At 37.9% G+C, this 26016-nt stretch overlaps 1 protein-coding gene across 1 annotated transcript in view; it reads left to right on the top strand.

Moving 5' to 3' along the window:
- Positions 1 to 774: 774 nt before the first annotated feature.
- The window catches only part of Ankrd6 (ankyrin repeat domain 6), a 189734-nt gene continuing 164492 nt past the window's right edge, over positions 775 to 26016 (top strand). Inside the window, exon 1 of the mRNA XM_033763384.1 lies at positions 775 to 791. The gene's annotated coding sequence lies outside the window, so the exon portion shown is untranslated. The remainder of the gene's footprint in view (positions 792 to 26016) is intronic.

Consider the following 26016-nt stretch of genomic DNA (forward strand, 5'->3'; position numbering starts at 1 on the left):
GCTGCCTCCCTAGGATGTGAAACTTTGGACCCGGCGGGTGTGGGTAGAGAACTTTCTCTTCTTTGCTCGTCCCCCTCTTTCCTTAGTGAGCTCCTGGAGTTTGAAGAAACTAGTGGTGGCGGTGGGGGGTGTCACCAGGTGTCCCTCCCCGCCTCGGTCTGCGGGCAAGGCTAGGAGACCTGGCTGGGCGCTGACGTGTGGGCAGCACGGACCTTGCCCCCCACACCTTGGAGGATTGTGAAGGGGCAGGGGCTGCGACCCCCAGTTCTGTAAAGCCTACGTGAATGGCAACACCTGGAGCATGTGGTCTGGGTCGAGCTCAAGCATCAATTTATTTACTTTGCCTTGGGGATTTAAGAGGGGCGCTTTCCGGAGATGTAGGGGGCCGAAGGGAAAGTGAAGCGTTGTTTGTGATCCGAGAGGGATTTGAATTTTGTAAAGCTAGTCAGAAGTGTTTTCCCTGAGGCATAATGATGAGAAGATTCACTTGGTGGTGAGGAGATCAATTTTGGCCTGGGTGGGAGTGTTGGGAAGAGTTGCTTCCCTAGCGGTAGGTCGTAGGATTGGATCTTAATGCTGCCACTTGTTAGGCGTGTGGCTTTCAGAAGCCCACTTCTTTAAACCTGGAAGTATTGCTGTGGAAATTCAGTGAAATGGTGCATGCAAAATGCTTGCTGTCGTGCTTTGAGTGTTAGGCATCCTTTTTGTGAACCTGTCTTTTAGGTCATGGTAGATGGAAACAACTTGGGGAATTAAGACAAACACACCTGTGTCCAAGGTGGTCCCAAGGTGTAAGTACCCATTATTGTTCTCATCCTTAAAATAGCAATAGTAACTTTGTTCCTGCATATAATGTTGTGTCTCTCCGTGTTTAACATCCTATGTCTTCCTAGTGTGTGCTCAGCATGTGGTAAATAAAGAATTTTTTTTAAGTTGGGAAAACATATTACAATCGTAAGTTTTCTGCCTTCTAGGCCATAAATAAGCAGAGGGGGTTGGAAGAGGCATGGAGAAGTTGGACTTGATGATACAGGGCTATAATAGCATTCTGGGAGGCTGAGGCAGGAGGATCCCAATTTAGAGCCCAGCCTGGGCAATTTAGTGACTTAGTGACACCTTGTCTCAAAATTTTAAAGGATTCTGTAATCCCAGCACTCGGGAGGCTAAGGCAGAAGGATCACTGTGAGTTCGAGACCAACCTGGGCTACAGAGTGAGTTCCAGGTCAGTCTCAACTACATAGTGAGACCCTGTCTCAAAAAAAACAAAAACAACAACAACAAAAAAAATTTTTAATTAAAAAGAGCTGGGGACATAGCTCAGTGCAAAGGCCCTGGATTCAATCCCCAGTACCATCAAAAATAAATAAAGTAAAATGAAATTTTAAAAAAATATATGAGAGGTGAAGAGGAACTAAAGAGACCAGAAAACAACTAGTTGCATAGTTCAAGCAAATGAAAATTGAGGTTGATTTTAAAATGCTAATTTTTTAATTCCTTACTCATAATGACGCCAAAAATTAACTCTAGCCTCCCATTAAGTCCATTAGCCCCTCCAAAGTAGCATATACTCCAAACCAAAGCAAACTGCTTGTGATACAACTCAGCTTAGTGATAAGGCTCACTTGCAACTCCCGGCCCCCTCTGTCCCATAGAGAGGAAAAGTATGATACTTACAGGTACAGGTTCAAGAAGAACGATCGAACATACACCCAAGCATCACCCCCTGGGTGATGAGTCTTCCATTTACTTCTACCCCATCCCGCAAGCAACCACTATTCTGGATCTTGTGTGGGTTTAAATTTTTTCCCTTGCTTTTCACATATATTTTAAATAAGAAACTCTGAGAAGGGGATGTTCCCAAACAAGGATTTCCACTGTAACCTGGCGCATTCTGAAGTTAAAAGCAAGGTTTTTTTTTTGTTTTTTTTTTGTACTGGGGATTGAACTCAGGTCCTTGCGCTTGCAAGGCAGGCCACCGAACCGCTGAGCTAAATCCCCAGCCCAGCAAGGTATTGAAAGTAGAATATAAGCCCCACAAAAACCTTTAGGTCTCATTGTGCAGGGATGGCCTAGTCCCTGTCTTCAAGGTGTTTTGCTCCAATTCCCCTGGTGCAGACTCCATAGGTGTGTTCTGTCTGTGTCATGGAGGCTCTGTCTCTTCAAGCATAGCTTGGAAGCTCTAATTTTAAAAGCTTTGTTTGAATGCTTAAGGATTGGGAAAACAGTAATTTGTGCATATGTGTTTTAGGAGAGTTTTTTTAATACACAAATTATCCAGAGGGTATTTATGAGATTTGAAGGATTAAGCTGACTGAGAGTGACCGCTAAAAATGGTTTTAACTCAAATTCTTCTTTTTCTGGTTTTTGTGCTTGTGTTATATTTTTTATTCAAGATCACACAACTCTGTCCAGTGATCTTGCACAACTCTTTGACTTCTCATTTAAGTAAACATTCCTAGACTTGGTTCCTGGAGCCCTTGATGTCTGGATAATTTTTTTACCATGTCTGTAGGTTGAAGCGTCAGGTGGAAACAACTAAGTAATTATTTCCTATTGACATAGATGCCATTTGAAAAATAATGCATATAAATGGAGAGGAAAAATACTTTATATTATTCTTAAATAATCTCAATTATTAACAGGATGTGTTTGTCTGTACTACTCTAATCTTGTGAATATATTGGGCACTGCCACTCTTCATTTCCTGTTCTGTGTTAATTTTTCCACAGGGCTTGCTTTTTGTCACAGCAAGCACTGAAAACCCAGCTTTGCAAAGGTGTGATGTCACTACTAGGGATGTAATGGGATCTGATGTTGAAATTTAATTACCTCCAATGGGTTCAGCAAGATCCATCACATTTAGTTGACTCTGTTGCCACTGAAATTGTCATGTCCTAGCTGCCCCTGTAAATTTGTTACAATTGCCAAATACCCAGTCAAGAGATTCAGAATAATACTCTAGCCTGAAGACATTATGGCAAGTGAAATAAGTCATCCCCCCAAAAATACTGTATAATTCTACTTATATGAAGTTCCATATGTGGAGTAGTAAAATTCGTAGAGACAGAAAGTAGAACAGTGGTTGCCAGGAGTGGGGATTTGTGTACTATTTTTGCAACTTGTATGTGAAACTAATATTATTTCAAAGTCAAAATTTAAAAAGTAAAATAAAGTTGTTGGTGATATCCTTTTATTGGGCTGTATCAAGGCACGGAGGTTAGTAACAGTGCAGGGTGACCAGAAAACCAGAATGACATTGCCTCTCCTTCTCACATCCTTACCCCTAGTTAGGGGGAAGAGATGCGAGCAATAGCTGTGTTTTCTCTTATAGGAAGTATCTTTGTTATCTACTTGTGGATTCCTGTACATCACTGAGAATCAGCCACTAAGTCTTCTACTAAAGTAGGAATTTTTCACCTAGGATTCATTGGTGATCCTGTAAACTGGATCCTGATCATTATCCTGTGAGCTACACAGGCTCCAAGAGCATCCTGAAATTAAATATTTGAGCTACCGTTCATATGTATGTCTGAAGGGGAAGAAGTTCTGTAGCTTTTTTCGGCTTCTCATGGATCCCTAATTAAGAAAGATTAGTTGGCACCGCTGAAAAGCATGGTTTACCGAGCTCTCCCCACCCGTGACAGGCTCCTTCACTTGGGCATGTTAGCCCCTTTCGGTTCTCTTTCCTCCTACCTGCTCAAACCTGGAATAAGCCTGAGCAATTCTTTTTTCCCTCAGATATTCTGGCCCCTCACCTGGATGCCGAAAATTCCAGGTTCCGTTCCCCAAGGGCCAGAAATTGCAGGTGAATACATTTGGAATCCCCCATTGGGCAAATGTGGAACTAGTCTGTGCAGTCAGCCTCATAGCTGGCACATCTCTCCCCACTTTGCTCAAGTTCTAGAAAAATATGGAGTAATAATCTGTGAGATACAGAGCTGTGGAAAACACATGAAAGTGGTACTAATGACTGAAGTTGGCACTGGAGTTCAGTGGTATTTCAGTGGAGTGTAGATCAGAGAACTTGCCTAAAATGTGCAAGGCTCTGAGTTTGATCCCTACCACTGGAAAAAATTACTTTAGTTGTTTTTTTGTTTGCAGTGCCCAAACAAACCAGGGCCTTTTGCCAGGTAGGCAAGCTACTGCTCCAGCCCCTTAGGGAGAGCAAATTTAATTCTAAGATTGTCTTTTGGTTTATACAGCATAAATATATAGTATATAAACAATACATAATACATTCTACATTGTTTAGTAGTTTAAGTGATTTAGGGAAGCAACGGTATTTATATTTTAGAAAATATGTTAATATTTCCTTAATAAATAGGGCTTTCCAGTTACTGAGACTGATTATTTACTCATCCAAAATGATAAAAATGGCAATTTGCAAGATCCCTTCCCCCACCCCTTTGGTGCAAGTGATCAAACCCAGGGGCTACATCCCCAGCCCTTTTAATTTCTAATTTAGAGACAAATTCTCACTAAGTTACCCAGGTGACACTCACACTCATGATCCTCTTGTGTCACCCTCCCTGAGAGCTGGTACTTGAAGAATGCACCATCAGGCCTGCATTCAAGCTTTTCTTATACATATGATTTATATTAAAATTTGTATTAATCTTAGAAATCCTCTCAGAAATGATGCATATTCAGTTAAGATAGAGTATCTGCTGGAACAAACATTTCCAAGTCAACATGGCTTACCCAGTGAAAGCTCATCACTAGCTCACACAAAGCCTCAATCATTCCGGGATGGACACCTTTCCTGCATATGACTCAGGGATCAAGATTTCTTTCTTTTTGTAATGCTACCATCTTCAACAAGTGGCCTCCAAAGTCACTACAAGGGGAAAGAGTCAATGGAAGAGGCATTCCACATTGACATATCGCTTGTGTTCCCATTCCATTAGCCAGAGCCTGTTGCATGGCACTGCCTGAATTGTAGAAGGCTGGGAATCTCCAAACTGTTTATGAACATAGTCCTACTGTAGAAGGGGAAGAACCTCTTTGGTGCACAGGAAACCATCTTTTAAACAAACAGGCTGGTATTTTTACCAGTCAGTTGAACGTAGCTGGCTTCGTATAATGTGTTTCTGATTTTCCAAACAAACCAAATGACCAAACACACACACAGAGATGTTATGTCTTTATAGTGTAAGGTGTGGATGAGACCTTTGTACAGGAAATAACTGTATCATAATTGCTATCCGAGCAAATATAAGTGATATTAAGCCATCTAGGTTCAAACATTTATTAGGGAATGAGGCATATTTAATTTATTCACAGTCATCCAACCATGTAGAGAATTGTACATTTGAGAAAGATGAAGCAGAGGAAGATTAGCAAAGGACAAGAATGTGCATGTCTTAATGGTTTCTTGAATATTATCATAAGAGTTTAAAGCAACTTCAAACTGCTGGCAGTAGGTTAGTGTGAAACTTGCCTTTCAAAACAAAAAATCCTTGCTGTGGAATGTATTACATAATCACAAAATGTATGTGCCATTTTTACTTACTTGCTTTTACGAGAGATTAAACTTGTAAAATTTGTGTCTCCTTATCTTTTTCATTTGAAGTCAGTTTGTTGCTAGAAGGGCACCATCCTGGCTGTCCCCAGCATCTGACAGCTACAAATGGGACCTATGGACGGATTAGAAGAAAATCATATGAAACATCCCAATATCCAGTTAATCATGGAGAAACTTAAGTGATGTATGTCAGCTACAGTAATGTTCCATTTATCCATTAATAATTAGGATTGAGCTGGTCTATCAAAGAAAAAGGCCCAAATTTATATATATGAATATATGAATATGAGTCTGACTATGTTGCCTAGACTGACCTTGAATTCCTGGGCTCAAGCTGTTTCTACCTCATCTGGGACTACAGGCCTGTGCTGCTATACCTTGATTATTTGTCATCTTTTAAGTCATACATATATGAGTGTGTGTGTGTGGTTTGGGTCTAGATGTCCCCCAAAACCTCATGTGTTCATAGGGTGGCTTTTTCAGAGGTGGCTGAAACTAGAGTTTGTGATGCTGGGATTAAGGGTGTGTGATTACTAAACCAGCACACTGATTGGTTTGGCCCTGCCCTATCCTGGTAGTCTGGATAAGAAAAAAGGGACAGAAAGGCGTTGTTAAGTTCCCTTGTTTGCTTGCTTTTGCTGTTGTTATCAGCTGCTTGCCCTGAACTGGTTCTCCTCTGCAACAACCCTCTGAAGCCATCCTACCTTGGAACCAGCTGATTATTGACTGAAACCTCTACAAACTGAGCCAAATAAACCTTTCCTGTCTTACTTTTGGGTGTTTTGTTTCAGCAATGAGAAAGTAACTGATATATATATATATATAATGTCTTAGATAATGGCATATGTGTTTTTTTTTCCCCCTCCCCAGAACTAGGGATAGAACTCAGGGATTTAAACATGCTAGGCAAACACTCTATCACTAAGCTATATCTCCAGGCCTTAAGTCACAATTTTCTAAAAAGTTGTCATATTTCATGGTTCCTGTGTATGTGTAAGAGAGGAATAAGTAATACTTGATATATATATATATATATATATATATATCTACATACATACATACATACATACATACATACATACATACATGGGAGTAAAGTCAGAGAAGGAGTAATTCTCAGAAAGTGAGCCTAGAGGGGCTGGGGCTTTGACTTAGTTGTTGCTGCCACCTGCCTTGACAGTGCAAGGTCCTGAGTTCAATCTCTGGTATCAAAAAAAAAAGAAGAAAAAGAAGAAGGAGAAGAGAAGAAGAAGAGGAGGAGAGGAAGGAGAGGAGGAGGAGGAGGAGGAGGAGGAGGAGCTTAGAACTCTGACTTACCTATCATCTTCAACACAGAACAATACATTTCTAGAGAAACTACAACACAAAAGAAAAAGACCTTAAGTCCTTAGGACTTGCAAACTGTTGGAAGGCAAATGTATGGAAACTAGTGGTAAATAAAGGCTAGTGGTCCAGTCTGATATGTAGAATCCTCTGGTGTCATCTCTAGGCTGATAAGAATATATGTAAAGTTAAATGTCCTTGCTGGCTGAGAGGGCAGGAGGGACACTTGTAAATTTATGTCCTGCTTTTAGGCAGAGGAAGGGCAGATAACTTTTCTTGAATCTGCTTCTTAGTTACCTTCAGCTTAAAATATTCTTATGCCAAGTGGCATATTCTGTTACCCTTCATTGGAATTAAAGATATGTTAGAGGGTATAGCTTATTGGTAGAGTGCCTAACATGTGTGGACCCCTGAGTTTGATCCCAGCACTGGAAAAAAATTACAGTAGAATATGCAAGGCCCTTGTTCAGTCCTCAGCAGGGCAAAGAAGAAAAATTATTGGATGAAAGGTCAGCAAATAACAGCTATGGGGCAAATCAGCATACTACTTTTCTTGTAAATAAAGTTCTATGGAACACAGCTATGCTCATTCTATTACCTTCTGTCTACAACTGGTTTTACAGTACAGAGACAGTTGAGTAGTGAAATAGAGACTACATGGCCCACAAAGCCTAAATACATTTCCAATCTGTTCTTTTACAGGAAAAAGTTTGCTGACCACTTTACTAGATATACAATTAGTATAATACTGAGAATAACTTGTCCTCAGTAGAACCTCCTTAATCTCTGTAATTTACTGTTATTTCATGGGAATAATAAAACCTACATGATATAATATTAAAACGATTTTAATGTTAAATGATCTTAAGCAAATTACTAAATTTGTCTTCTCATCAACTTTCTGTCCATTCTCCTATTAGTTTCCTTAGACCAGTGTTTTTCAAACTTAGCATGTTTAAGAGTTGTCTAGGGATTGCCAGCTTCATTTGCTAGATTCTGATTCAGTAGGTCTGAGAAAATACACACTTAACAAGTACCCCAACTTCTAATGCAAGTAGCCTGTGGTCCACACTTAAATTATTCAGGATTTGTGGCAACTTGTTTTCAGTGCCCTAAAAATAGTTTGTCTGGCAGCTCTAGATATGCTTCTTGTCTCAACCAGCACTGAAACAGTCTACTTAGTAGGGGAACCAAGAGGGAAATGCCCAGTGGCATTAGCATTAGCATTATCCTATAAATCAAATTATTTTCTCCCTGAGCTTACCTATGCAGACATCTGCTACTTTGCTTCCAAATAGAAAAATAACAGGAAAGTTGGCTGTGGGACTTTAGCGAATGTGACATACTTACAGTGGAACTCAGTACACCTCTTGTTGCTAAGAGAGAGCAATTTAAAGCTAAAATTAGCAATATTGCCCTTGGTTAGTTGGCTTTAAAAAAAATCAAGGTAAAAGTTAATAGTAGAAGTTACGATGAGAGGAAGAACCTAAGTCCTGTGCTTTATAGGCACTTTAAGAATGGATGGTTGTTAAAAAAAAGAAAAGAAAAGAATGGATGGTTGTTTAGTTGTGAAGTCCTTAATCTCCAGAATGTTTTATCTGGGGTTATGTGATATCGAATTAATTGCTTTCTTACTGAAGCCTTTGTTTTCCTCCACATGTTGTTCAAAAACTTGAGGAAGAGCTGCAAAACCAGTAATGAACAGTACTGGAGTCCTGAAGGTTGGATTATTATGCAGTCTGGAAAAAGTCTGGATCAAAAGTTTTTTAAAATCTCAAAACTTAAAGATAAAACAAGAAAAACCTGAAGAATCAAAAGACATGTTATTTGAACCACTGTTTTAAAACTGAGGATCAAGGTTGGACATGTAGCTGAGTAATAAAGCACTCGCCTAGGATACACCAGGCCCTCTGTTTCATTTTTAGAACCGTAAAAACAATAAGGATTAGGGAGGAGGGGTGAAGGGAGGGCAGGGACAAGGGGAAAAAATGAGAATCAAGACCTATTATGTAAAGGTACAGGATCCCAATGATGAATGTAACTGTATTGTATACCTAGAGTGTACCAATAAACTCAATAAAAAGAAAAACAAAACAAAACAAAAACAAACAATAACAATTAGATTCTTTAAATTGTTTTGTATCTTTGTTACCATACTGAAATAACATCTGGGTGTTTGGGTATAAATTAGGGTATTTTGTACTTTAAAATATAAACACTTATCATCCAACGAAGGACTTACAGTTAGATACCTTCCTTTAGGGAAACTGATTTTTAAAAAATGCTTGTTAATGGAGAATTAAAAGTTCCCATATAGGACTATTAAAGGATTCTCAAATAATGAACTCTCTTTGTCCCCATGATATTCAGTATATAACTAGAATTACTAAAATTTAAAGCACATCTTTCAAAGAGCCCATCATTGTTAGGAAGGGAGAGATATTTTTGAAAAAATGTATTTGCAAACATTTTCTAAATAAACAACCATCTTCTATTGGTAGCTCTAAATCATTTATCCTGCCTCCAAATTGTGTAATGGATCTTATTCATCTTTAGATGACAGAATGTTTTTCCTTGCTGTTACTAAATTCTAGAGAGAGGGACATTTTGAAAAAAATGAGCCTTCATTTTCTTATGTCTTTATAACTTGCATCTTAAAATTTGGTTATTATTTTGATATACCAGAATCTAGTTGTCTTGGTGCTCAGTGCATCCATCTTTTAAAATCCCAAATAGACAAATTTATATTCTTCTTTAGTAAAGAATCAGAAAATAGCAACATCATGCTTCAATTTACTGGTTGTATTAAAATGCATGTTTTTATGCATCTGAAAATAGGACATAAAATATTGTACCCAGTTTTGCCCCAGGACTTCTGTGCAGTTTCTTATTACATCCTCCACCCCTCAACCTTTTTGAAATTCTCTTAATGTCAGAGACATTTACTTTAAGAGTAAAAGAATGAATCTTAAAAAACATTTAATGTATGCTCTGAATTTACTAGCCAACCAAATTGGATAGAAGTCAATATCCAAGTTACATTAGGCATACTTCTTTTTAATATTAGTGAACAATGTGTTCAGAATGAGAACGTATTCCCCAAACATAAAGCAGATAGAAGCCATGGGATACTTGATGAATTCTGTATTAAAAAGTAACATCAGAGGCTATTAGTGTTTTTAAGTGAGAGGGAAAATGTTATGTACAGTACTAAATGTAGATGGAAAGGCCAAGTGTTGATTGTAAACTACTCAGATATCATAAATACGCAGCAGAGCTGCCTGAGCCCCACAGAACGAAAGACATTTATTAAGGCTGAGTGTATTGTTGAGCTAGAATCAGGGAGGCAGAATGTCTTACTGTTTTCCATGAAGCCAAATTTCTCTACCTGAAAAACATTTTTAATAAATTCTTTTTGAGACTGGTGACCCAGTTTTGACCTCTATCTTTCTTTTTCTTTTTTTTTTCTTTTTGTGGTTAGCATTAAAGAATGCATCTGAAAACCCAGGCCTCCACATTCAAACCTGGCTGATTTACCTCACTTGCAAATAGACAGTGAAGATGCCCGTATGGCAAGTCTGTTTGATGAAAGGCTGGCAAGCTATAAAGAAAGGAGAGCAGGCCAGGCTGCCAGCAAGGCCTGGGTTCTGATATCATGTCTGACAGCAGCCTTTGTGCCCTCTGCCAAGTACCTTTACTACTTCTGTGGCTGAATTTTTCTTTTCTCTTAGAAAGGTGACCACTGGCCCAGTATTTGAGGCTGGTCTACATTGATTGTTCCCTTTACTCCCATGGATTCAAATCACAGCGACATTGTTTTCACTTTACAAATAATCAACATGTAAATACCCTCCTGACCGCCATTCTGGTGAGGAAATAGAACTTGCCAGTCATCTCAAAAGCTCCTGCCTGTGTCCCTTCCCAGTCATAAAGCCCCCTCTGCCTTCAAAACTAGCCACGGGCAGTCTTTGGCTTTCTTGTTATTGTGGCTGTATAAAAAAGATGGTGCAGGCTGAAATCCTCATAAACTTCATTAACACCAGTGAAAAACTGCCCTTGTTCTGGGACCTTTAAGTTTATTGTATTTCACATTTTGTTTGTGATGGGTCTTACTGTATTGATCACGCTGGTCTTGAATGCCTGAGCCCAAGCAACCCTTGTGTCTCAGCCTCCTGAATAGCTGGGATTACAGCTATGCCCCACTGTGCCTGGCTAAGAATCTTTACAATTTATTATCAAAACACAAAAAACCCTCTTATGCCTACATATATAGGGAAATGAAAAAAAAGTAAAATGTAGTACACTGTCATTTAAAACATTAGCAACATTGAGAATTAAACTTTTAGAGCTAAGCATGGTGGTGCATGCTTGTAATCCTAGCACTCAGAGAGGCTGAGCTGGAGATTACAAATTCAAATTCACCTGGGGAATTTAGTTGATTTTGCAAGACCCTGTCACAAAATACAAAATAAAAAAGGTGTAGGGATATAACTCATGCGAAAGCCCTAGATTCAGTCCCTAATACAACAAAAACACGAAACCAAACATACGCATAGATAACTAAGCTGCTTTAATTCTTTGTGAAAAGGTTGTTTGAACATTGCTTGTCTTCTTTTTCTTACCTTATAACTTGGGACACACAGCAAGCATCTTTGGTATGCCTTGATGAATATTCGAATATTCACACTTCCTTGAAGTTTAAATCAACTTTCAACATTTTATCCTTCATGCTCTCAGTTTTGTGAAGTGCCTCCAAGAGTTCCTTCAATGAGGAGTTTTTGCTTATATCATTTATCTCAACTATTTTTCTCATATATGTCAATAAATTCTCTGTGAAGTTCCTCTGAGTGCACATCTAGGGTATTTAAGTGGTGGCAGTGCCAACATTCCCATGGTCAGATATTTCTCCTGTAACTCTTCGCCTTCCATTCAAATTTTACTTCCAGTATTACCACTTTTTACTTCATTGTTTCATCTTTGTTAGCTAGTTTCCTCTTTTTCATTCATTTTCTTAAAATGTTAAGTGAGTCCATCAGCAGAAGACTAGGAGGTAACACAGATACTGTAGTATTTGTTTTACTATCTGTTGAACTGTGTAACAGGTGAGGAGACCAATCACAGACAGCTTTGAGGGAAGCGTTATGATTGGTCAGTGATCATGATATACATATATTAATTGTAAAGTTGTTTGTGGCCTTAAGCTTGCACTTTATGCTGCTTTTCAAAAGATAATATATTATGGTGAGTGAAATTTAAATCATGTTGTTAGAGAAATGGTGTAATTTAAACTGTGAAACTGAAATTGTGCATACAGGAACTAAGTAAAGTGAAGAAGGCCTGTATGATTCCTTTTTGTTTGTACAGTGCAGGAGATGGAACCCAGGGCCTCACCTATGCTTGGCAAGTGCTCTCTGGCACTGACACCCCCAGCCCTGTCTACATGATTCTAACCTGTATAGTAGTCACTTCCTTATTCTGGTATGCATCTTTAGACACCAGGGTTTAGTGTTGATCTTCAAATTTTTTTTAATGTCTTTGTTTGTTTGTTTGTTTGTTTTTGAGACAGGGTCTCACTATGTAGTTGAGACTGACCTGGAACTCACTATGTAGCCCAGGCTGATCTCGAACTCACAGCAATCCTTCTGCCTCAGCCTCCAGAGTGCTGGATTACAGGTGTGAGCCACCATGCCTGGCTTAATGTCTTTTTTTTTTTTTTTTTTAATCTACATTAGTCCACTAGACACAGAATGGAGGGTTGAATTGACAGAAATGCATTTTTCTCATGGCTCTGGAGACTACAAGTCCAAGATCAAGGTATCAACAGGATTGGTTTCTTCTGAGGCCTGGCTCCTTGCAGACGGCCACCTTCCTACTGTATACTCAGATAGTCCTTCCCTTTGTTTAAGTGCATACTGAATATATTTGTCTGTATATTCTAAGGTTACCAGTCAGACTGGATGAGGGCCCACTCTGATGGCCTCATTTTAACTTTCCCCACGCTATAGCTAGAACCCTGGGCCTCACATATGCTAATCATGTTGTACACTGAGCTAAATCTCCAACTCCAAGATTTAAAAACCTCCTCCTCCTCCTCTTCCTTTTCCCTCTTCCTTCTCCTCCTCCTTCCTCTTCTTCCTTCTCCTTCTCCCTCTCTTCCTCCTCTGTTCACCCCACCCTTTTCCTCCTCATTTTATGGTTCTAGAGATGAACCCAGGGCCTTTGCACTGAGCTACATTCCCAGTCCTTTTTTTTATTTTTTGTTTTGAGACAGAGTCTAACTAAATTGCTCAGGCTGGACTCAAACTTGCATTCCTCCTGCTTCAGCCTCCTATAGTATTGGGATTACAGATAGGCACTGACAAACTTGGCCAAGATTTAAAATACTGTTTGTTTGTTTGTGTTTTGGTAATGGGGATTGAACTCATGTCCTTGCACTTGCAAAGCAGGTGCTGGAACCACTGAGATAAATCCTTGGCCCTAAAATACTGTACTTTTAACAGTCCTCATTCACTAGTAGCAACTTAGAATCATTTAATTAAATGAAGATGTTTTGGGTTCATTTATAAAGGAAAAATTTGAAGCATTATTAAAACATCCTGAGAGTATAAACACTTGTGTACTGTACTTAGTTTAAACTTAACTTTTATGGGCCAGGGATTTAGCTCAGTGGTTTGGTGGTCTGCCTTGCAAGCGCAAGGACCCAAGTTCAATCCCCAGTACCAAAAATAAATAAGCTTAATTTTTTGTTTTTTCTGTTAAGTTTATCAGTACATTTAAGGTAAACAGTACAGTTACATTCATCATTGGGATGTTGTGCCTTTACATGATGTGTCTTGGTTCTTATTTTTTTCCCATTCCCTTGCCCTCCCTTCACCCACTTCACCCTTCCCTATTTACAAAATGTTTAAACTTTAATGGCTTTAGAAATGCAACATTTAATCCAGACTCTTGTGAATAGAATATTTGAAGTGATGTTGTTGAATCTTTAGACCTCTGCAAATTTGTCCAATAAATTGAGTAGGTGTTATACTGAATTTCACATACAGTATGGGCATATCTTTTAAATGTTTTAAAATGAATATGTTTATCTTCTGCTTTACTTCCTTCACAGGCACATTAGACACTGCTAGTTTTAAAAATAAAGCTAAGGGGGTTTGCGGTGTTTCTGTCCCTTTGGGATTGGGCTATTTTGCAGAGTAAGTTTATGGAAATGTGTAGCAGAGATGGATGAATAATAATTTTTAAAGTCATGTAATATAAGCTTCTTGTTGAATTCTGTCTGCCTTAGAAACAAAGATGTCTCTGTGCTTCAAGGTAGAGAACTGAAGTGAAGTGACTCTTTATGGTAAATGCTAAAGAGCACAGCAGTCCTAACCCATGTAAGAGGCAGAATCACAGTGACCAATTACAATAACTAGATTGCTTATGAAATACTAGTATCCTAGGTATTGGTCTGACTGGGCTTCATATGTCTGCGTTCTTTTATATTTAATATATAGCATTTCATTTTAGCGACAGAACAAGGTCTATTGGGAAAGACAATGAAAGATTGTTTTTGGAAAATTCCTGTAACAGACTTTTCTTGTTAAACAGATCTCTTAAGTTATTAGAGCCATTTATTTATTTTTAGTGCTAGCAAGCACTCTAGCATTAGCTATACCCCAATCTAAAAATACAATTTTTAATAACTGTAAAATATTTTCCATGGACATGCAATAATTATATTGATTTCCTCTTAGTGGACATTTAGAAAACATGTAGAACATAAATTTTAAAAATATACCAAAGCTATGTACATAAATGTTTTGTACTCACTTAATTTTTTAAGATAGATTACTAGAAATTAAATTACTGGGTGAAAGATATGGGCATATTTTTAAGGTTCATTCCATACTTTTTGAATAATTTTATATTAACACAGTGTTTCATCAAATTGGAGATCTTATGAGTTTTTCAAAGAATATATAGAAACTTATTTAGCATAATCTTATTTTACAAAAATGTAGAACTCATTTTTGATAAATCTTTACCATTGAAGGTGCTTATCCTAATTAATCTATCTTGGTAAGACAATCTTTTGTTGAGTTCACTTTTGCAAAAAAAAAAACAAAAAAAACAATGTATAGCTGTGTACTAGAAATATGAATCAACTTCTCTAATTTATTCGTTAGGTTTAAAACCACAGCCGTTCAGTAGTCTTGCCTTTGGTAAGGTCTGGAATAACAGAATGTATACTCCTTTATGAACTGTAGGGGAGAACTGTTTTTAGTGCTGGAAATTAAAATCTATGATTGTTCTTTAATAAGATAATTTCATTATTAGTGGTGATATTTTATCAGGTAGTCTAAATTTATCCTTCCACTGGTAGGAATTTTATTTTTATTTTTATTTTTATTTTTGGTACTGGGGATCCAATTCAGGTCCTTGCACTTGTGAGGGTGGGTGTGGTGCCACTGAGCTAAATCCCCAGTGTGGAATTTAACTTCATTTTAATCTGATCAAATGTCCAATTTCAGGAAAACAGGTGGCTGGAGCTTGCTCACTGATTAGTAATATTTTTTTCCTCTAAGATACAGAAAACATTTCCTTAGTCCCTTGCAACTTGATCCTCTATGCCCCTTTACAGAAATCTCATGGCAGCAAGAGTGTGTTATCTACAAGCACTTACATCTGTCAGGCTTTTGTTTGAAAGTCAGAGCAGGAATGTCACATGATACACAGGAAAAGATCTTGTGATCTTGCCTATTCATTTGTGTCCTTCAGTAGTTTGTCTTTTGTATTTTAATAACACCTTTCCAAAAACTTCCATCTAAACTACCTTGTAACTTTCTTAGAAGAAAACAGTATACATTTTTGTTGGGAAGTTTTTATCCTAGATTGTGAGTGTGCATAGATCTGAGAGGGTTGTTTTTTGTTTGTTTGTTTGTTTGTTTTTCCCTAGATTGTGAGTCTGCATAGATCTGGGAGGGTTTTGTTTTTTTTAATTAATTAATTTATTTATTTTGGTTTTTTGAGACAGGGTCTCACTATGTAGTTGAGACTGACCTGGAACTCACTATGCAGCCCAGGCTGGTCTCAAACTCACAGCCTCCTGCCTCAGCTTCCCAAGTGCTGGGATTACAGGCGTGCGCCACCACGCCTGGTGGGGAGGGGTTTTTGATGAGACCCTCTTTAGCTTTTATACCAATTCTAGTCAAGTTCTCTACAACTGATCTACAACCCCGCCCCCACCTTCGCTTCTAAAGGCAGGGAAATTGGGAGAGCTGAGAGGGGAGTGGGAGATTTTGCCATATACAGCCTGAAATTTCAATGATATCTTCCTTTGTAATGAAAGGAGGGAAAATGGAGGAAATAGATGAATTTTCAGATAATTGTAGTGAAACAAATAAAAAGATACAACCTGATAAGACAGGAGAGAAATTTCACTTTCTGAATTTGTCCTGAAAAGTCCAGCCCATTCAGATTCTCTTCAGAACATGTAATGCATATTTTTATAGGTTATTTTTCATTTGCTTTAAATTATTTTTGCATCAATTTTTTCCTGGTGCTGAGGATTTAACCCAGTACCTCTCACATGCTAGGCAAGCATTCACCACTGGGCTATATCCCCAGCCATAAATTATTTTTAAAATTTCTATCATTGCAGTGGTTAATAACTAGATCTGGAGCTAGGTCAATTAGGAAAAATCCTGGCTCCATTATATATAGTCACGCTGTTCCTGTTTCTTTTATTTTAAAATGGAGATAATAATAGTGTTCACCCTTTTAGGTTGTTATGCACATTTAGCCCCCAAATTAGTGTATATTATAGAAAGGTAGATATCGACATGATCAGAGAAGAAAGTGAACACCACCAAACCTTCTACTTGTAGTCAACCCATGTTACTATATCGATCCATTCCTTTCTCTGTTTTTTATGTAGAAAATTGAGATCATACTCCTTGTTATATTGTAACTTTTCTGCCTTAGTAGTGTATCATGAGCATTTTCTCATACCACTCAGTTTTTAATGTCATGTATAGAACCATTGTGCTGATTAACCATCAGCTTATTAAGCTTGTTTCCAAATTGCTGAAGTTTCATGTAGTTCTACTTTTTCACTCTTACATGTGATGCTTTTTGCATATTAATTTTACACCTCAGATTACAGTGGACCCTCAAGTTATGACTGGCCTGACATAGGAACAACTTGGGTTAATTAGGTTAAAGGAAGATTTATCTGCCTCTTGTTATCTATAGTGTGTACCCAGGTAAACATCCAGACCTCAGCTGTATTGACTTACAACCAATCTGAGTTACCACCAGCCCTTGTGAACTGAGTTTATGAGTCAAGGGTCCACTGTACTTTCCTTGAAGAAAATGGAATTGCTGAATCAATAAGTATTATTTATATTTTTAAGGTTTTTGGCACATATTGTTGGATTGTCCTCCAGAAAATTTTGCCAGCAATGTGTGGGAGTTTGTTCTTTTCTCTTGTCAGTATTTTTTTATTGGTACGTTTTTAGATATACATAGTGATAACTTTCATCATAAGGAATTTGTACCTGTACATGATAGATCTTGCTGCTTTTTTTCCCATTCTCCTCCCCACCCTTCAACCCTTCTTCCTTTCCTTGTTTACAAAAATTGTTTCCACATTTTTCCTTGTCCCTTCTTACCTTCCTTTCCTCCACCCTCCTTTGTTCCCCTTCTCATTTGAACATCTTCTTCCATTTCCCACTATCTTTTATACATTTTGGGCCTTATTTCTACTTTCAATTTCTCACAACAGAGAAAAAATGCAATATTTAAACATATGTGTCCAATTTATTTCACTTGAGTATGGTCCCAAGGTGCATCCATTTAACTAGAAATGTCTCAAGCATTATGGCAGAGTAATACTCTGTTGTATAAATAAAACCACATTTTCTTTATCCATTCATTGGTTGATGGACTTTTGGGGTGTTTCCAACATTACAACAGGCTGGGGATTAAGTTCAGTGGCACTGTGCCTGCCTCACAAGCACAAGGTCCTAAGTTTGATCCCTGGTACCAGGAAAAAAAAAAATTAGCTATTACAAACTGTGCTGCTATAAACATGGGTGTGCATATATCACTGTGGTATGATGCTTTTAATTCTTTCAGGAGGATACCAAGAAATAGAAGAGCTGCGTTGAATAGAACCCTGTTTTTAGTTTTTTGAGGAATCTCAATTCTGATTTCCACAGTGGTTGCACCAGTCTACACACCCACCAACACTGGAGAAGGGTTCTTTTTTCCCTATAGCCCCACCAGCATTTATTATTGGTTGATTTCTTGATAATAGCCATTCTTTCCATAGTGAGATAGAATCTCAGTGTTGTTTTAATTTGCATCTCTTGAATGACCACTGATGTTGAACATTTTTTTCCTATATTTATTTGCTGTTTCTACTTCTTCATCTGAGAAGTATCTATTCATTTCAGGTGCCCATTTTTGGACTGAGTATTTAAATTTGGAGAGTCTAATTTTTTTGAATTCTTTATATATTCTAGATATTAATCCTTTGAGGAACAGCTAGCACAATTTTTTCTCACTTGGTGGGTTGTCTCTTTATTCTGTTGGTGGTTTCTTTTGTTGTGCAAAAGCTTTTTAATAAGATGAGATCCCAGTTGTTGAATCTTTGTGATATTTTCTTTTTTTTTCCTCATTGAGTTTCTTGGCACATTTTAGGTATACAGTACAATTACTTTCATTATTGGGATCTTGTACCTTTACATGACAGGTCTCGGTTCTCATTTTTTTCCCCTTGTCCCTGGCCTCCCTTCACCCCCTCCTCCCCTCCCCATTTATGAACATTTTATTTCCATTTTCTCCTATTTTTTTCTTTTTCCTTATTACCTTTCCCCTCCCCTTCCCACTTTCCCTACACCTTTAGCCCTTTTCATCCTATTTCATATTGTCAGTTATCTCATTAGGATCTTATGTACTATTATAGTTTATTCACACCAGAGAAACTATTCGGTATTTACACGTGTGACATACTTATTTCACTTAGGAGTATATCCTCAATATATATCCATTTTCCTATGAATGAATCTAATTTCTCATTATTTATGGCTGAGCAGTATTCCATTTTATAGAAAAACCACATCTTCTTTATCCAGTCTCCAATTGATGGGAAAATGGGCTGTTTCCAAGTTTTAGCTATTACAAACTGTGTCACTATAAACATAGGTGCGCATATATCATTGTGATCTTTGTGATATTTTCTGTGTGATTGGGGTTTTGTTCTCAAAGTTTTTTGTTTTTTGTTTTGGTATAGAGGATCGGACTCAGGACCTTGTGCTTGCAAGGCAGGTGCAGTGCCACTGAGCTACATCCCTGGCCCCATAGTCTTATATTTGTGGATGACATGATTCTCTACATAAAAGACCTCAAAAACTCCACCAAAAGACTTCCAGATTTAATAACTAAATTCAGTAACATAACTGGGTCCAAAGTCAACATTCAAGGGGCTGGGGACTTAGCTCAGTGGTTCAGGCACCTGCATTACAAGCACAGGAACCTGAGTTTGATCCCTGGTACAAAAAAAAAAAGTCAACATTCAAAGTACACAAATAACAGACTCACTAAGAAGGAAATTAGGGAAACAATACCTTTCACATTAGCATCCCAAAAAATGAAATACCTAGGAATCAATCTAACAAAGGAAGTAAAATACCTTTATATTGAAAACTATAAAACTCTGAAAAAGGAAATTGAAGAAAATATCACAAAATGGAAAGATATCCCTTGTTCTTTGGTAGGAAGAACCAATATAGTGAAAATGGCTATACTTCCAAAATTGTTATACAGATTTAATGCAATACTGATCAAAATACCAATAGCATATCTCACAGAATTAGAGAAAACAATCTAAAATTCATTTGGAACCAGAAGAGACCTAGAATAGCAAAAGCAGTTCTGGATAACAAAGGCAAGGCAGGGGGCATTACAGTCCCAGACGTGAAATTATACTGCAAAGCTACTGTAATAAAAACAGCATGGTACTGGCAAAACAAACAAAAAACAGACCTAAGAATAAATGGATCAGATTAGAAGATGCAGAAACAACTCCAAACACACTCAGCTACCTTATCTTTGACAAAGGAGCCAAATCAAACACTGAAAAAAGATAGCCTCTTTAATAAGTAATGCTGGAAAAACTAGCTTTCCACATTTGGAAGATTAAAACTAGACCCATAGTTTTCACTGTGCACTAAACTAAAATCAAAATAGATCAAAGATCTAAATATTAAAATGGAAACACTAAATCTGCTGGAAGATAGAATAGGTAGAACTCTTAAAGACATTGGTGTTATTATTTTTTTTTTGCAATTATCATCCTTGTTTTATTATTGTTTGATTTAAAGAAGGGGTTTAGCTCTGGTATTTCTTTTTCTTCTATGTGTGTGAAATGCTTGTGAATTTCTTGTGTGATATTTTTTCAAATATCCACCTAATTGTAAATTATGAACTCATAAGATATTTATAAAAGCTGTTGATTGACTTTATTAATTTTTTTCAAGTAAACTTTCAACAACTTTGTTAAACTAAGGTTGGCCAATTAAGCTTCATGAGGTGTCTAAGAGAAAATTTACAAATTAGATGATACTTATAATATTATAAAGTATATTATTTATTAAAAAAATAGGGACAATTTTTCCCGCTGAGTATACCAAGTACTTGCTAGTGAGTTGATATAATTTTTGGAGTTAGCTTTATTGGAATAATATGGCTCATTCATCCCCACTAGAAATTATATGACCTTTTTAGTGTCATACCTATGATATCTCAAGAGATCCCTTAACTATTTGCCAGGCACTATTTCAGTATTTAGACACCAGCCACAGTGTTTATGTGCTGTGTTTATCAATAACTCCTGTGTAGCTAGATGAGAAGTCAAGATGAAACCTGCAGATGGAAGGTCAGAAGGACCACAAAAGGTTCTAGAGCTGAGTTCATAGTGCTCAGTGTCATGATACAATCAGTGATTTGAAAAATGGGATTCTTCAAAAGACCAGAACAGTTACAAAACATTTCTGCTTCACTGATTCTCTTTGGAGAGGATCACAAGGGCTGGCCTGTGTAGGGCCGATCATTGTCACTCAGCCTCTTGCTCATTTGACCTCTGAAAGTGTCCAGTGTTGCCTGTGTTGGAGGAAGCATTATTTGTGCAGCATTTTGAGGCTTGAACATGAGTATGTATTTATTTTAAGCATATATTTTTGTAAGACTTGGAGCTGCAGTGAATTCCATTGGCGTGCAGTTCAAAACTTTACCAGTACCTTTGAGTAGTACATTTTAGAATTTAAAACTGCTGTCAAGCACTCCTGATCCACTGACAGAGTTTCTAAAGCAGTGAGACTCCTGTTCCACCTCTGTCTCAGGCTCCCTTACCTACTGAAAGCTCCCTCCAGGGGTTCTAGTAAATACTGCTGACAAGCAAGAAAACTTCCCCAAAACCATAGGTGATCTATGCCAACCATGTATGGCTTTGGGTCGTACAGCTTACAGCTCACCTTTAAAAAAATAATAATTTGGCATCTCACTCTAAAGAGATATCAGAAGTTCTGACCAAGGAAGCCTAAAAAAATGTCCATTTTACCTAATAGATAATGAAGGTTTTTATCTTACCTCTCTGGTTTGTTTTTGTTTTGCTTTTACTCAAAGGTTAATGAAATAGTCTGCATTACCTGCAATCGTGTGTTATGCATTTGTGCGTGTTACTAAGGATTGAACCCAAGACCTTCACACCCAGCGATATGCCTAGTCCTTTTTATTTTTTGAAAAAAGGTCTTGCACAGTCTCTAAGTTGCCCAGGCTAGACTAGAATTTGCATTGCTGCTGCCTTAACCTCTCTGTACAGTGCTGGGATTACAGGCAAGGACCACAACATCTGGCTTGGTTTGGCTTTCCCTTTCCCTTTCTTTTTTTCTTCCCCTCTTCCCTCCCTTCCCCTCCCCTCCCCCTCCCCTCTTTCCCCACCTCTCTCCTCCCTTCCCCACCTCCTTTCTTTCTTTCTTTTTGAGCACTGTGGTTCCAACCAGGGCCTTTCACATGTCAGGCAAGTGTTCTAACACTGAGCTATGCCCTAGTTTTGGAAGTGTGCTAAAAAATAATTATCTTTTACTTTAATCTTTTCAAGTGTCTGAACATAGTCTATAGGTTTTTCTAGCTTCCCTGCGTAGTACTTCTATGGCCATTTAATTTTTATGGTGTTGTGATATATCATTTTCTAAAAAATTGTATTAACAGACTTGTTTCCTTGCTCCTCTTTTCTTCTTTGAGCTCCTCTTTTTCCCACTTTGATCCCCTCACTCCTCTACCCACCCATCCCTGATTTATAGGCCTGCTTATTTTCTACTTTAAAAATAGCGGTTAAGGTCTGACACTTGTTTTTCCTAATGAGACACTAGAGCTGTCTCTTGGCTTTTGGATTTTCTTTAGGAGAACTGTTGATTACTTTTGTACCTTCCTGTACTTAGCCTGAAAGTAAATTGCAGAGAAGAGAATGCATAGGGACTGCCTGTTTACAAAATGTGCTATTAAAGTAAAATTCTTAATGCAAAAATATTATTAGCAGTCATAGTCTCATATAATAACCTCGCCTTTGTCTTGAGCTGATTAGGGAGGTTGCAGGTAGAAGATATTTCATCATAGATACCACTATTTGTAGTCACTACTTTAATTCACAACTGTGGCCCATACCTTGGCTGCAGTAGCTCTTTTTGCTGAGCTTTTCCTGCTTCCAAAGTCAAGTTCCTTTTATTCGGAAGTCCCAGCAAGCAGCCAGTGGTTTAGTATCGCCCAGTCATCCTTAGGAGTGGGTAACTGTGCTGTTTACCTGCCTGAAATTTCCTTCTTAGCTTCTTCAGGCCTCTTCATGCTGGACCCCAGATGAATTTCTGAGTCTTATCAGTTGCTGCCCCTGAATGTAAACTTAACCTTGTTGATCTGAGTAGCCTGCCATTTTTTGAGCAGGCAGCACATTTTTTTTCTGAGACAGGGTCTCTCTGTGTAGCCCAGGTTGGCCTCAAACTTGTGGTGATCCTCCTGCCTCAGCCTCCCGAGTGCTGAGATTACTGGCATGCATCACCGTGCCCAGCTATCAGGCAGCACCTCTTACCATCCTTCCTGCTCCAGAAAAATCCAACCCATCTTGGAATCTGAGATGGATACTCTCTGCTCCAACATTCTTTACCATGTCCTGCATTGGCAGTGTTCCTCCACATTCTGTAGTGCCCAGGTCACTCATCTGGACTTTGTTGTACTTTTGTAGACCCCTTTCTTCTTGCCTGAGGGTAGGAGCCAACTCTTCTATTCCTACCTACCCTTAGAAACTCAAATTGGTTGGCCGATAATCTGTGCTCAAACTTTCATTCTATTCTTTCATTGTGTGTGTTTGTGTGTGTGTGTGTACTTGGGGATTAAACCCAGGGCTTTTGCAATGAGCTACTTACCCAACCTCTTTTTATTTTTGAGACAGGGTCTTGTTATGTCATTAAGTTGCCTGGGCTGGGCTTGAAATTGTGATCTTCCTGCCTGAGCTCCCCAGATGCTGGAATTACAGGCTTACACTACTACCACACCTGATTCTATCTTTCCTCTTGTCTTTCAAGGATTACCTAATTTTAAGTCTGTCAGGAAATGATAGTGTGCTAGAAGCAGAGTATACATTAAACAAGTACAATAACATTATTTTGTATGATAATGTGGCATGTTACCAACGGTTTTTCTTTTTTTATGTTATGAAAAAGTAAAGCATTTTCATAACCAAACATAATGAGAATAACAAGTTATTATACTTTGTATCATTATCTTCAGAGAAGTTACTCAATACAAGACTGAATCCAAAAAAATTCTTTCTTTTTTGGTGCCGGGGATTAAACTCAGGTCCTTGAGCTTGCAAGGCAGGCCACCGAACCGCTGAGCTAAATCCCCGGCCCCTCAAAAAAATTCTTATAATGGACAGATAATACAAACTTTCTTTTTAATGAATAAAAATTAATTTTTAGTATAAATGAGACAAACTAGCATATCTATTGAAATATTTTAAAACAACAGAGTATGTGATTTGGGGAAGTAATTTGACTTCTCCCCTACTTCCTATTTATTATCCATCTTGCTATTTATTTATATATATACATATCTATATCTATCTATATATAGATACATATAGTGTTTTTCATATAAGAGAAACTACGTGATATTTGAGCCTGTGTGTCTGGCTCATTTCACTTAACATTATGTTCTTTTTTTTGTGGTACTGGGTATTGAACTTGGGTCCTTGCGCTTGCAAGGCAGGCCACCGAACCACTGAGCTAAATCCCCAGCCCCTGCATTATGTTCTAAAGTTGTTGGGCTGGGGATTTAGTTCAGTGGTTCCAGTGCCTGCCTTGAAAGTACAAGATACCGAGTTCAATCCTTGGTACCAAGAAAATTAAATAAAAAAAGTTGCGTCCATGGGCTGGGGATTTAGTTCAGGGGTTCCACCACCTGCCTTGCAAGCACAGGTTCTGAGTTTTATCTCTGGTACCAAAAAAAGAAAAAAAAAGTTGCATCCGTTTACCTATGAATGCCTTAAGTTTATCTTTTTTGTGGCAGTGTAGTACTCTATTATGTATAGATACTACATTTTACATAGCCATTCACCTGTTGATTTACTTATAAGCTGTTTCCAAGACCTAACTACTAGAAACTGTGCTGCATAAATATGGACATGTGTGTATCCCTGTAATATGATGATTTTAACTCTTTTGGGAAGATACATAAGAGGGGGATATTTGGGTCATATGGAATTTCTACTTTTAGTTACCAATGGTTTTTCTAAACAGTTTCCAGGCACTGTCAGTCTACTTAGTGATTAGACTTTGGCTTAAAAATGGTCAATTTACAATGCTACACATAAAGGCGGCATGGGAGGGAACATTCATATGTCAAACTTCTCTAGCCCAATTTGTGATGCTACATAATTCATTCAACTCCTTTTTATTCTTTCTTCTTTTCCTGTCTCACAAACTTTCACTAGCTTGAGGTACAGAAGAAAGTTCAGATTGTATAGTGGTCCCAAATAATTATCATCAGAATTCATAAGGGTATTTTCATCTCAGGAATTTTAATATCAGTTACCTTTAGAATTTTTTTGTTGTTTTTTTAACCTGAAAGAATGTCCAGTATATTGTTACACTGAATATCATTTGAAAAGTAGTGTTAATTTCACTTAGTCTCAAAATTATTGATTTCTATTCTGGCTCTTTTACAGCTATAGGGAGAAGGTTCTTGACCTGATCAGAATATTTGGACTTGGCTTCAACATATAATGAGAAATTGGTCTGGTTTATAAATTGTCAGAAAGCAGCAATCCCAAAGCTTTGTGTGTAAGATGTGAATGGATGCGTGGAAACATTATTTACTTAGTAAATGAACCCTAGGGCCTCAAATCTAAAATCTGTATGTTTTCTATTCATGAACATATGGCTTTTATTCCATGACTGTTGTCAAATCAAGGGTTGTCGTACTCTAAATTCCATTTGTGAAGCTGGGAGCCAAAGCAAAAACAATCTAAAGCAGGGATGATGAACCTTTTAGAGCTGAGTGCCCAAACTGCAACCCCAAAGTGCCAACACTGCAATTAAACCCAAATACTGAGGTTTACGTTTTTGTCTTTGTTTTGTTTTGTTTTTTGGTTTTTTTGAGGCAGGGTCTCGCTTTGTAGTTCAGGCTGGCTCTAAACTCACTGTGTAGCACAGGATGGCCTTGAACTCCTTGGCAATCCTCCTGCCTCAGCCTCCTGAGTGATAGGGTTACAGCCATGTGCCATTATGCCCAGGCTGAGGTTTTAAGTTTAGGAAAAACAACTCATACCTTAAAAGAAAAACAGAATAACTGAGCTTTCAATAATACAAACAGCCTGCTGTATCATGCATGCCATAGGTTCACCACCACTGGTCTAAAGCTTGCTTATTTCAAATGAATTAGTGTGGTGTTATTTGTACTGGCATGCATGAGATTGGGACATGCAGAGTGGTATCAGCACCCTTGTTTTTGGTTGGTTGCCAAAAATTAAAGACATCAAATGGTATAGAAAAACTGGACAATAAATCATTGCTGTGTGGGTTTTTATTTAGCAGTTATTTTTGGTCTCTTACGTCACAGTTTTTTTTTTT

Source organism: Fukomys damarensis, unplaced genomic scaffold, assembly GCF_012274545.1.
Source record: "Fukomys damarensis isolate Sample0158 unplaced genomic scaffold, DMR_v1.0_HiC HiC_scaffold_14, whole genome shotgun sequence".
NCBI classification, from domain to species: Eukaryota; Metazoa; Chordata; class Mammalia; order Rodentia; family Bathyergidae; genus Fukomys; species Fukomys damarensis.